The sequence below is a fragment of the Stenella coeruleoalba genome (genome assembly GCF_951394435.1).
Source record: "Stenella coeruleoalba genome assembly, chromosome: 13".
Classification (NCBI taxonomy): domain Eukaryota; kingdom Metazoa; phylum Chordata; class Mammalia; order Artiodactyla; family Delphinidae; genus Stenella; species Stenella coeruleoalba.
The window spans coordinates 46,749,344-46,762,785 of record NC_137159.1 but is presented as its reverse complement, the minus strand read 5'-3'; the positions used below and the strand labels follow the sequence as shown (position 1 = coordinate 46,762,785).

Below are 13,442 nucleotides of genomic sequence, written 5' to 3'. Positions count from 1 at the left end.
ATATCATGCATGCCACTCCCTTCTGGCTTGTAGCGTGTCTGCTGCAAAATCAGCTGTTAACCTTATGGGAGTTCCCTTGTATGTTATTTGTCATTTTTCCCTTGCTGCTTTCAATAATTTTTCTTTGTCTTTAATGTTTGGCAATTTGATTACTATGTGTATCAGCGTGTTTCTCCTTGGGTTCATCCTGTATGGGACTCTCTGCACTTCTTGGACTTGGGTGGCTATTTCCTTTCCCATGTTAGGGAAGTTTTCGACTATAATCTCTTCAAATATTTTCTCTGGTCCTTTCACCCTCTTTTCTCCTTCTGGGACCCCTATAATGCTAATATTGTTGCATTTAATGTTGTCCCAAAGGTCTCTTAGGCTGTCTTCATTTCTTTTCATTCTTTTTTCTTTAGTCTTTTCCACAGCAGTGAATTCCACCAATCTGTCTTCCAGGTCACTTATCTGTTCTTCTGCCTCAGTTATTCTGCTGTTGATTCCTTCTAGTGTAGCTTTCATTTCAGTTATTGTATTGTTCATCTCTGTTTGTTCTTTAATTCTTCTAGGTCTTTATTAAACATTTCTTGCATCTTCTGGATCTTTGCCTCCATTCTGTTTCCGAGGTCCTGGATCATCTTCACTATCATTATTCTGAATTCTTTTTCTGGAAGGTTGTGTATCTCCAGTTCATTTAGTTGTTTTCCTGGGTTTTTATCTTGTTCCTTCATCTGGTACATAGCCCTCTGCCTTTTCATCTTGTCTATCTTTCTGTGAATGTGGTTTTTGTTCCACGGCCTGCAGGATTGCAGTTCTTCTTGCTTCTGCTGTCTGCCCTCTGGTGGATGAGGCTATCTAAGAGGCTAGATGGGAAGGACTGGTGTTCCTTAGAGCTGACAGTTGCTCTGATGGGCAGAGCTCAGTAAAACTTCAATCCACTTGACTGTTGATAGGTATGGCTGTGTTCCCTCCCTGTTGGTGAGTGGGGCTCAGAACCTTCACTCCAGTGGGTGGACTTCTGTGGTATAAGTGTTCGCCAGTCTGTGAGTCACCCACCCACCATTTATGGGATTTGATTTTACTGTGATTGTGCCCCTCCTACCGTCTCTTTGTGGCTTCTCCTTTGTCTTTGGATGTGGGCTATCTTTTTTGATGAGTTCCAGTGTCTTCCTGTCAATGATTGTCCAGCAGCTAGCTGTGATTCTGGTGTTCTCACAAGAGGGAGTGAGAGCATGTCCTTCTACTCTGCCATCTTGGTTCCTCCTCTTTTCATTATTGATTATAGTCATCCAGTGAACTCTAGCGTGAGGTATATTCCAGCTATAAAATGGGCAATAAGATTACTTGTTTGTCCCTTTTTTTCCATCAAAAGAATACTGTGTTTATTAAGTAATTACTACAGTACCATTTTAACCAACACTTATATTGCGTCTGTAATTTTATAATATGTTTTGAAATTTATACAATTTACTTCCCACAACAATTTTGATATATTTTTCTCATTATTCACATGATACATTTGAGGCCAAAGGACATTCTATGGTTTTGTTTAGATACGACCCAATTTGAGAATGTAGGTTTAACTTCTAACTTCATACCTTTTCAATCAGACCAAAGTATCTTTTAGATAACAAAGTTATCCATGTGTCAGATGGAACCATGTTTTAAGGGTAGTCCATTTTTCTAGGTGAATTATAAGGAAGAACAGGTAATGGCACAAAAGTGACTGAAGATAAAGCAAATGCGTTTTCATCCCCAAAATATTTTTTAAAAATATGATTTAATAAGAAATATTTATTTTCTGTCAACTTTCTGATTGATATAGTTCAAAGTATGTCAGTATACACCAAAAACTGTGCATGAGATTTTATTATAGGTAGAGATAATTAATTCTTTGGGGCCTGTTTTAATCATTCCCTTTCTGAAGCACAGTGGCAGTCTATATATTACTCTAAAGCCTCTGTTTTACATAAAGTTGTAGGATGGAGTTGAATAACAAATTGGCAAAAATCACAAGATGTAAATGAAAAAGGCCTATTTCTTTCACAGGCAGAATTATAGTTTCAAATGGATATATTAATTTCATCAGAGAATACACGTTATTCACTTTCTGATGTCATATTGAGACCTTGCCACAAGCAAAATAATAAATTCTTGCTGAAAAAAGCCTGTTAGCTAAACTTTCACCATAGGGCTCATGTAATTACTCTGTAGATAACTGCTCAGATACAATAGGGAGGCTAGAGCTTTCTTCTAATTGGCAGCTATTAGAGCGGCCACAAGAAAGGATAGATGTGACCCAGTTATCAAAATTTTAACAAAGATGGGAGGTTTTTGTTTGGCTTTGATTTATTTCCAAGAGCCTCCACACTTTGAATTTGTAATCGTTCTTCAGTCATATGTAAGAAGAATATCTTATTCACCTGCTACCATAATCAGCACCCATTTCACATCTGGGGGTCTCTGCTGAAATGATTGAATCCTGCAGTAACTGCGACTGCTGATACTATCTGTTAGAAAAGAGCAAGGTGTAGAGAGTAATTGGTTATTGTGAGTAAGAGGATCTGTTCCAGGTCATCTCACACAAAATACCCTCAGAGGACCCTTCTCTTCCATTGCCTTTTAATCCTCTGCTGGTGATTTAACCTTTTAGACCAATATATTATTTGACTTTTCCCTAGCTCTGATTCCTTCATAAAATAAAGTGAAAGTACTTGATGTAACTGAAGGCAAACTTTTAATCCATTGGAACTGAAGGTTGAGAATTGGGTCTATGCCATGCAATGACCAGACTGCAAAGCAGATACCAGAAGCTGCTAAGCGCTACATTGTGCTCTTAACCCAAATGGCTTAAATGATTCACCTTTATGAGCACACTCCCTTTGAGTTGTTGTTCCTATATTGGCAATTATTTTAATTTGATCCATTCACATTACCTCCTATGTAGGGTAATTAATTGCCCAGACTATGACATCTATTAAGGTCATCTTCAAAATCAAAACCAATGCCATTCTCTTACCGTCATTGTCCTTCTCTCAATTTTCCAATAGGGTAACCTCACAATTTCATGACTGCCTCCAGTCTATGATATGCTTCCTTCAGAGAGGATTTATTAGTGGTCACTTAACCAATGTTACAATGAATTGTTGTGAACTTTCTCAGGAACATTTTAACTTGGAGTGTTATTTTTAACTGTGCCCTGAAAAACTTGCCACTATTAAAGAAATTAAGGAATCTTTGCACTTAGTGAGTTGGGAGGGAGGGAGGAAGAGAGAGAGAGAAAGAGAAAAAGAGAGAATATGAGAATATAAGCCCCCGGACCCACAGGCTGTTAAGTTGTTTATATGATTGCTTGTTCCACTATAGTCCCATTGGGACCTATAACACATACTCTTATCACAGCTCATTGGGGTTAGGGGCTCAGCTCAGTGTACAACCCTGCTATAGGGCAAAGAAAAGTGGTCCATGTGGACATAGAAACTAAAACACTAATTTTTTCAGCACTTCATTCTGAGGCAAATAGACTAAGGATTAAAAAACAAAACAAGTCATTATGAAATCCATAGTGTTAACAACAGGTTCTCCTAAAAAATTAAAAACCATGATTTACCAGGAGAAACGCATTTGTAAAGTTTACTGCTCCAGAACACTTGTCTCCCCTCCCCTACTCTTTGTCTGTCTCTCTATTTGTATCTCTCTCTCCCCCAGTCTCTTCCCCTTCATTTCCCTTGTTGTCCTTACTGAACACAATATTTTTATAAGCTTCCTTTGACTTTACATATTTGTGGGGGATTGATGACAAAATGAGAAATAGTGTAGTAAATATTCATATTAATCAGAAAATAGTCACCCAGGGCAACATTTTTCATTTTAAGCAACAACTAGAAGAGGACAGGTGGCCTTTTTCAATGCCCACAGTTGATTAATGAAATGTGAGATTGATTGTGAAATGCTTGGAGGGCCCACCAGACGGTCTCCCCTCAACTTCTCAGGGAGGGCAACACAATGTTTTCTTTATCTCACAAAATAAAGTGATTACTTTTTAACTAAGAACTGATTCTTTCTCCTTTCTCTCTCTGTTTATTCAACCCAGAAGAAAGGCTATTCCCCAATGTAATAGAGTCATATCACCTTACATTTACATAGCACTTTATGTTTTATGAAGTATTTTAAGGTGAACTGTCTCACCTTACCTAGCCACCCTCTAAAGCTAGGTGGGCAGAGGCCTTATTCTCTTTCATTTCATGGGTGGGACAACAGAGAGAAAATGAATTGACTAATATTTCACAGTTTGTTAGTACTAGGATTAAAACTTGCTATTTTATTCCAACATCTGTTCATTGATCTACTATTTGCTTAGGAAGAGTTATCTAAACTGAAGAAAGAACTTTTGTCATTTGCTATAAATAAAAATTGAATATCATTTAAATAAAAAATATTGGACCTGCATTTTTATACAATTTATAAGTATGTTCTTTATAGGTTACTAAAATAGGAGCAATGATTGTTATTGAGAGATGAAAATTTTTTTTTACTGGAAATTGTAGTATGCAAGTAAGAAATCAGGAAAATACAATTCAATGAATATAACTGTGAGGTTACTTACCAAGTTTGCTCTAGTTTTCTTGGTTTTAGTAAGATTTAATGGGTATTATTGTAATGTTGCTCTATTTTCTACTGATTTCATAGATTTGGAAGTTAAAGCTACTTTAAGAATTCTATTCTGTGGTTCATCTGTTCATTTCCAGTTAGCTATCACTGCGTAACAAACTATTCCAAAAATTGAGTGGCTTAAAACAACCATTTACATAATATATAATTTTGTAGGTTGGCAATTTGAGCTGGATTCAGCCGTGGATTTCTTTTGTTCTCATCTGGGTTCACTGAATCAGCAGCTAATGTGGATGAGTAATGGCTGATCCATACTGGTCTTAGTTCCACCTGGTCTCTTATCCTCCAGCAGCCAGTCAGAGATTGTTCACATGTTTGTGGAGGCTGTGGAGGGTTGGGAGGAGGCATGCAAAGTCTGTAGAGTCCTAGACTCACAATTGGCACATCTCTATCTTACTGTATTCTTAGAGCCAAAGCAAGTCCCATCATCAAACCAGATTCAAGGGGTGGAAAATAGACTCCCCCTCTCATTGAGAAGAGCATCATAGGTATAGTACAAATAGAGGGAAGGAAGACTGTGCCCATTTTTTGTAATTTATCATATTACCTATTTGCTTATGTTTGGTTTTCAGCAGATTATTATTTGATATTGATGAGGTCATTGGTGCAGCTATTTCAAATCGCTTCAAGGAGTTCACTGGTATTCTATATAGGAAATAATTTTTAATTAAATAGAAGGCTGTTGAAACTTTGATAGCTAAAATAATTGCATTTTACATTAGAGCTATTTTAGAATTTTGGAACGTAATATAGAATGAAATTGTTAATTTCAAATAACAAAAGTTCAAGCAGCATACTGACGATTAATCTCTCTACGTAGAGTCATCATAGTTACTTATGGTTCTAATTCACCTGAATCGCAAAAATATTCCTCAGGAGATCACTTTTCATGTGTGTGTTGCAAACGGATGGATATTCCAGTAGATCCTGTCTACTCTTATCATCTCATTTATTTCCTTAAAATCTTCTTTCAACTGGAATTTTGGAGATTTTACATGTAGCTATAGAGAGAAAGTACAAGTCCATATTTATGCTTGTGTATGTTAGACTAAAGAACAGGGCACGTGGCACACATCTTTAATGTTTCATTTTTGTTCTTAATATTTCTCAAACACTTTCTCTCATGTGCAAGTTATGAAAACTTCGAAATATAAATATTTTAAAGGTTGGCAGTGTTGACTGAAAAAAAATACACATGAGAGTTGTGAGTTAAGTTTTATTTGGGGCAATAGCCTGGAAGCCTCTCAGAAGGCCCTGGGGAACTGCTCTGAAGTGGTAGCGGGGAAGATCAGTGTTACATATGATTTTAGTGAAGGGGGTGGTACGTGCAGTCAAGCACACATATTGGCAGAGGCTTGCTGCGAGTCATGAGGAGCAGATGTCACCGTTAATGATTTCAGTGCTTTTCTAAATATGAGAAGATGCAGGAATTTGGGCTCATAAATCTTCTCCTGAAAATATCTATCTTGAAGGCCTGTTCTGCCAGTTTTTTCCAGAGCACAGAGTGTCTCATTCCTGATCTGTATACACCCTGAACTCCTTTCAGGGTGTGTTGAAGCTTGGCGACTGCAGCGGCTGTGACTTAATTCTCGTAAAGGCAGATGGCAAATGCCAATTTTCATTTGACAGCCTCATTATATTCTATATTTTTTATTGATTTGAATCCAGTTTAAATGTAATTGTCAGCATCTATATTTACATCTCTATATTCTTCCAGAGAGTAGCCATCTCCTATTCTCCTAAGTAGCCTCTGGATCTAGCATAACACTTGACACATAGTACTGGTTCAATAAATGTTGAAGAAAAAAAATGGATGACTCTGCCAGCCATCAAGGCTACAACCAATCCATCTTTGCATCCACACTTCTCAGGTCTCAGCAAAATTCTTATTCCTGTTCTTATTCCTGTATGTCTTCCAAGCCCATGTCTCCTATTTTTGCTCTGATCACCTCCCCAAACCTCTGTTCTGCACTTCATCAGTACTTGGCCTTCAACCCATCTCTCTATTTATAGCCACTTAGCTTTCCATCATGCCTTCCTGTATGCTATTATTTTATTATATTGAGCAGCAAAACTTCATTATCTTCAGCTTTATTAGAAAGAAAACAAGTTACATAGGCAGTTTGTAAGCAGAGCAGAGTAAACCTCCAAAGTTCATTTCTCTGAGTATGCACGAGATCCTCTTTTGGGTGGCTGGAAATCAAACATGCTCCCTTGCTCTCTTAGGGCACAGTGTTTCTCCCAATCTAAGTGTGTTACAGAGCCCCTGGTATCCACTCCTAAAAATAAAAGGCTCTGTTTGAGAGAACTCTTTAAGCTTTAGTCTCTCACCAAGCTTTTAATTGTACTGAGGGCTGCAGTGCAGCTTCACACACAGAGGGAGGCTTTCCAAACCAGGACAAGTGCAAACAAGGAGAGCATTAAAACAAAAAAGCAATTTAACCTACTTACAATTTCCTGTATTTCTCCCAGTGATTGCTAATTATTAGAAGATTTGTGTGTGTGGAGAAGCTGACTCTTACCAGCCTAGCTTTCTCCTGGTCTTCCATCCAGAAGTCAAGGCATAGTGTGGCGTTTCCATTGGGGCACTCATTCAGGTCAGAGATAATCCAAGGGCCCACATTCCATGCCAGGGTTCTCTTGCCCACATAGGTAGGAAGCTGTGGCAGGGAAAACCCACATTCAAATCTAAATGCTTCAACTTGTGATAGTGGATAGGAAATGGGCAAAAGAATAGGAGAACACAGACTAAAAATGTCCCACACTGGAAGGCTGTTTACTTACATTTCCCTCACTTGATTTTCTGCCTCTTTTCCTTCATGGTTTTTCATATTGTGGTTGGAGCTATCGTCTTTTTACCAAGGAGAAGGGCCTGGAATGTATAGTTTTTCTCAGGAAAAGGTTTGTTTTAGAGAAGGTGGTATGGTAGGAGGAAACAGGTAAATTTTAGAGACACTAGAAAGGCCTTCCTGCTTCTAGAATTATTCTCTCCTCCTCACTAATGGTGGAAAATGTTTGATTCCACAGTGGAAAATTTCCTGAAGTGGAAATATCAGAAAGAAACACAGTGATATAATAAATTCCTACTCTCTAGTGTAAATAATTGCTGACAGAGCCTCCCTTCAGAATAGATTTTAAAGACATGGAAGTGATTAATGACAGGGATAAGGGGATCAAGAGAAAGGACACTTTTTCCAGAAAAAAAGGGCCTCCAAAAGTTAGCCAAATCACTGTGCTGAAAGTCAGTTGACCAGTGGCAATTTTCTTGGACCTGATTTAGGACATCATTTTCCTTACTCTACAAATTGGAGAATATTTTTTTTAATGTAATTTTTCATTTAGAAAAATGAAAATAAAAGGGAAGAGGTTTTTTTTCTCCTGAAACTATCACTAGTTTCCCATAATACTAATGGTTTGAATAAAAAGAAGTAAATTTCAAATGTAGTAAGAAATTCAGAATAATTTACAAAGAAGCATAGCCAAACATAATCACATACATTCTGATGAACAAATGAAAAGAATTCTGGAATTTTCTTCAGTAGAAAATGTTAGGAGGATAATACCTTCTCAGTTGATGAGGTCTTTTATGGGGAAAAAAAACACAAGGAGAAAAATCAAGTGATTTAAGATTTCTTTTCTATCTCAGTGCAATATAACTTGGAAACCTCTACCTCTCTGCTTTTATCATTATAAAGAAGGAATTAAAATTCTCCTTTCCATTGTTTCAAATTCTTTATCATGACTTTCGTCATATTTTACTTTTTTATTATGAAGCTTACTGTAATTACTTGCTATACGGCAGTTATACTTAGATTTTAGTGTGGAAAAGAAAACTCAGGAACTTATCTAAGAGATTCTGAGAACCATGCCCAGATAGTTTAATTTTAAGACTTTCTGAAATAGTCCAGAAATCTGCATTTCGTTAATTATCCAAGTAATTCTCCTGTAAGTGGTCAATAGGATCCACTTTGAAAGACTGATGGCCTCACTGATTTTTCTCAACTGCTTAGAACATCTTTCTTGATGATTATAGTTCCAAGGGAAGACTCCTAGGTCCTTGAGAAAGACATTCCTGGGTTGTACATGATTTATATCTCAAAAGGAATGAAGAAGGAATTTACAGTTCCAGGTTTCTCTAAGAAAAGGGAAGTCAGGGGCCTATAGTCAGGAAGACACCTGTCAAAAGTTTAGTCAAGCTGGTGAGATTAGTAAGGCTGGCTCTCTAGGTCACTCCTGCTTCCCTTCTTGCCTCTGCTCTCTGCCTCTTTGCCTTGACAAGGAGCCAATCTGCTCACTTGGCCGGGACTCTTAGGTTCCTCTCCATTTTTAAGTCTCAACCTTCAGAGTTGTGACCTGGCATTTCCACTGTGATTCCACAGCTCCCATTAATTCTCCTTAGCAAGAAAATCTCCAAAAGTGGAATTTGCCTACTCAAATGTGACGATGAATAATCACTGTTAATGATGAGTCCTTTACCAGCAGATCTTTAACCTCCATACAGTTGAGTAAATTAAACTTGGAGAGTTTCTACTGAAGAAAATTTGAAAGCTAATGTATTATATGCTGCCTAAAACTGCTGATTCTGTGACAATAGCAGATAGTCATTCTCTGCTGGCACGATTCAGTGTCTTCAGGAAGATACAGACCATGCTCTTTATATAATCACCATAATGACTAGAATAAATGGAAGATATTTTAATGATGACAGATGTAATTTTCTTTCAGCTCCTTCAAACATAAAAAATTTTGAGATTATTGCAAAATAAAATATAAATAGTTACGTAACAGTCTCGGTAGGGTGGCGGGTTGGAGGCAGCATGTTCAAATGCCAATTGGATGCTGAAAGAATAAAACAAAACAATAAAATTATTATAAACCATCTACGCAAACATGACCGTCAAGGAAACCTAAGCCAAGAACAGTCCAGTTTTTCAAAATATCTTAGTGCTTTTCTCCTTTCACTGGAGGTTTCTTTCTTGCAGAAAGGTAATAAAATGATTATAATTTGAGATTGAGATGAATTATCAATTCATCAGAGGGTATGTTTAATGTGATATACTTGCACTAATGGTATGTGCTTTCTAATTAGGGAGCTATTCTCAAGGCAGGAAAAAATTCATTTTCTCAATAAAAATATTTTACACCCAAGATATGGTTTCTTAAAAAACTTAATGAGCTTTGAGGCTGACATTACAGCAATTAAAATATGAGTGAAAGAATAAGCCTGTCTTGTTGAGCAATTTGGATGATTGGAGATATTTCCTTTATCATACAGAACATAGGTCACATTTTATACTATTTGCAAGAATCTGCAATTTACCTCAAGGGAAAAGAAAGCTAATTTTCATAAAGTGACAATGGGGCTCTCTAGCTTTGGCTCTTAAACAAATATTGTATTCACTCAGGAAGTGAATATTTCTTGCAGTGGGTTAATAGAGGTTTTGCAGAAGTCTGGTGAATTTCAAGGAGGCAAATTTTACAATTTACAGTGCAAGTGATTATAACTATTTAGTGATTAATGGGGCAGAACTGACCTTTTTCAAAAATTGGGCAATAGCATTCTAGAATCAGTAAGCTTTTCTCGGTGGATGCTTTCACCTGAGTTTGAGAGAAACTAGGTAAGCTCACTGACTTTTCCATATGTTAATCCAATAAACACTTATGAAACACTACACTGTAAAGAGCATCTAATTAGACATAGGTACACATAGATGGATACCAGGCTAAAGAATTTGGATTTTATCTTAAAATGAAGCTCTTGATTACCCCAACTCTATTACTTGCTTCCTACTCAGTTGTCTACACCTCAATAAATGTCACATTTATCCACCTGGTTACTCAAGTCCAAAACTACAGAATTGTCCTTAATCCATAATTGTCCTTCATTCCTCTCTAGGCCTGACACTTCTATAGTCAATCTACTAGCAAGATCTATTGATAATGCCCTCAAAAGGTATCCTGATTCTGCCCAGTTCTCTCCAGTTCCACAGTCACCAGCCTAATCCAAACCACCCTCATTTCTAACCCAAATTATACTAATAATTTATTTACGAATCTCCCTGTTTATATTCTTGTCCTTTCTCTTATAATCCATTTTCCACCCAACAGTCACAGGAATAGTTTTAAAGACATAAAGCAAATCATATTACTACCCTGCTAAATGCTTTCTAAAATTTCTCCTTTGCATTTAGAATAAAAGAGAAAAACAAACACCATATGCTAACACATATATATGGAATCTAAAAAAAAAAAAATGTTCTGATGAACCTAGGGGCAGGACAGGAATAAAGACGCAGACATAGAGAATGGACTTTAGGACATGGGATGGGGAAGGGTAAGCTGGGACGAAGTGAGAGAGTGACATGGACATATATACACTACCAAATGTAAAATAGATAGCTAGTGGGAAGCAGCAGCATAGCACAGGGAGATCCGCTCAGTACTTTGTGACCACCTAGGGGGTGGGATAGGGAGGACAGGAGGGAGGCGCAAGAGGCAGGAGATATGGGAACATATGTATATGTATAACTGATTCACTTTGTTATAAAGCAGAAACTAACACACCATGTAAAGCAATAATACTCCAATAAAGATATTAAAAAAATCAAATCATTTTATCATAATACTCCAATAAAGATATTAAAAAAATCTAATCATTTTATCACGGTCTGCATTATCCCACATGATTTGATCCCTGTCCACTTTCCCAATCTTATATTTTACCATTCTTTTTTCATTTCTCACTTTCGCTGGTTCATAGTGACCTTCTTTGAATTTCTGAAACAGGCTAAGTATATTCCTCCTTCAGAACTTCTGCCTGGACAACCTTGTAGCCTAATCCATGACAGAATGTCCCTTTCCCATTATTCAAGTCTTTGAGCAAATGTTCCCTTTATAAATAGTTATTCCCTAATGATCTCATGTTCTTAAATTTCCTACCCCGTAGTTACATATATAAACTTCAAGACACATTCCATCACTGTTTCCCCCCTCTCAGAGCATGAGTCACTACCTCTAATAATCTTGTTTGCTTGTTTTCTTGTTTGACTTTTGTCCCCCATTAAATTGTAGGATCCAGAGGTCAGGGTGCTAATCTGTCTTGTTCACAAATATTCCAAGTGCTTAAAATACCACCTGGCACATATGTAAAAAATTAAAACAGAAACCTCAATTAAATAGAGTCAGGAGACCCAAGGGGGAGGTCTCACACCCTGCCATGATGGCAGAACTCTAAAGAGAAGACTCCTCTTCTTTCCTGTCAAGGATAGGGCCTTTTTGCAATCTTCCCTTTTAATCGACTTGGAGGAAACACTTCTCCAGTTTGGGCATGAATCTCTTCCAGTCCAAATTGACAGTGCAGCCACACTCTCTCTGCTCAACCTCACTGCTATTAAACAGCCACTGCCTTGGAATACTAAAACCGTTCAAATAGTGGGGATCTTTAATGAATCTCAAGAGGTTCCTGTCTCTGAACATATCCCCTTTTGCTTAGGCCCTTTGAGAGATACACATCATTTTCTCCTTAGTTCCTTCAATCTTATCCATTCATTAGGCCAAGACTTCTCAGAGAATTAGCATGCCAGAATTTCTTTCTCCCAAAGCGGGGAAATAATTTTAGAAATTGAAAATAGGTAGCAAAGTAACCTACCAGATGAATTAAATGACCCTTTGATATTTTTTGTTTGTTTTATCTCTGACAGTACTAGAGCTGTCTGGAAACACTGATCATTTGTCTCTAATGAATCAGCTACCACTTTCCTTATGGGCAAAATATGCACCTGATGTTGGCAAAATTCACAGTGCACCTCCCATCAAAATTCAAATAGGCCTTTTAAAACCTCTTCCCAGAATAAACCAATACCTTATAAATAAAGAAGCCCTTCCAGGCATAACGCTCATAATAGAAGATTACAAGTCTCAAGGCCTCATTATCCCTTGTACTAGTCTCTGTAAAACTTCCATTTTACCAGTGAGAAAACCTAAAAGTCGAGGGTGGAAATTTGTCCAGGAACTCTGAGCAATAAATAATGCTGTTAGCCGTGGACACCTTATTGTTCCTAATCATCATACCATAGTAACTTCCATTCCCACTGAAAGTAAATTCTTTAGTGTAACTGATTCATGCAAGGTATTCCCTAGTATGCCAGCTGATGAAGTTAGCCAATATCATTTTATCTTCACTTGGGGAAAAAAAAAATTCACCTGGACAGTAATGCCCCAGGGTTATACAGAGAGCCCTTTTTATTGCTCTCAAATCCTGAAGGCTATTCTAGATCACATAAAGCTCCCTAGAGATTACAGTTTGTTGCAATATATGGATGATTTGCTTCTTTTCCCTCCTTCTCAAGCCTCCTCACAGGAAGACAGCATCCACTTGCTAAAGATTTAGCCTTAAAGGGACATAAGGTCACCAAAGAAAAACTGCAGTTTGCCCAAACCGTGGTTTGATATTTATGGCATCTCATATCAGAACCAGTGCTACACCTAGATCCAGAAATAATTCATTGTGTCCTGAGTTTCCCAAAACTAAGTGCCAACTGCAAGGTTTTCTCAGGCCAGTTGATAATTTTGAAGTCCATTTTCAGCAATAATCTCTTATTTCCACCCTCTATACGTTTTACTCAACAGTAACAAACTTGACCCAATTTTATAGGAAGAACAGGACAACATAGCCTTCAAGGCCTTAAAGGAAAGTTTGATGATCCCCCTCCTCCTTTCCCCCTACCCCCCCACCACATCCTTGAGCATCCCAATTAGTAGATTCCCTTTTTCCTTTTTGTATTTGAAAA

At 37.4% G+C, this 13,442-nt stretch overlaps 1 long non-coding RNA gene across 3 annotated transcripts in view; it reads right to left on the bottom strand.

Annotated features, from left to right (window-relative positions):
• Window positions 1–251: 251 nt before the first annotated feature.
• Window positions 252–13,442, bottom strand: part of LOC307196582 — a 473,030-nt gene continuing 459,839 nt past the window's right edge. For 2 of the 3 annotated variants that reach the window (XR_013831174.1, XR_013831176.1), the window contains exons 6-7: window positions 7,176–9,492; window positions 252–2,492 (exon numbers count right to left, since the gene is read on the bottom strand). This is a non-coding gene — a long non-coding RNA (uncharacterized lncRNA). Of the gene's footprint in view, window positions 2,493–4,481; window positions 9,493–13,442 lie in introns of those variants that run through there. The other variant, XR_013831175.1, reaches the window with a different exon arrangement.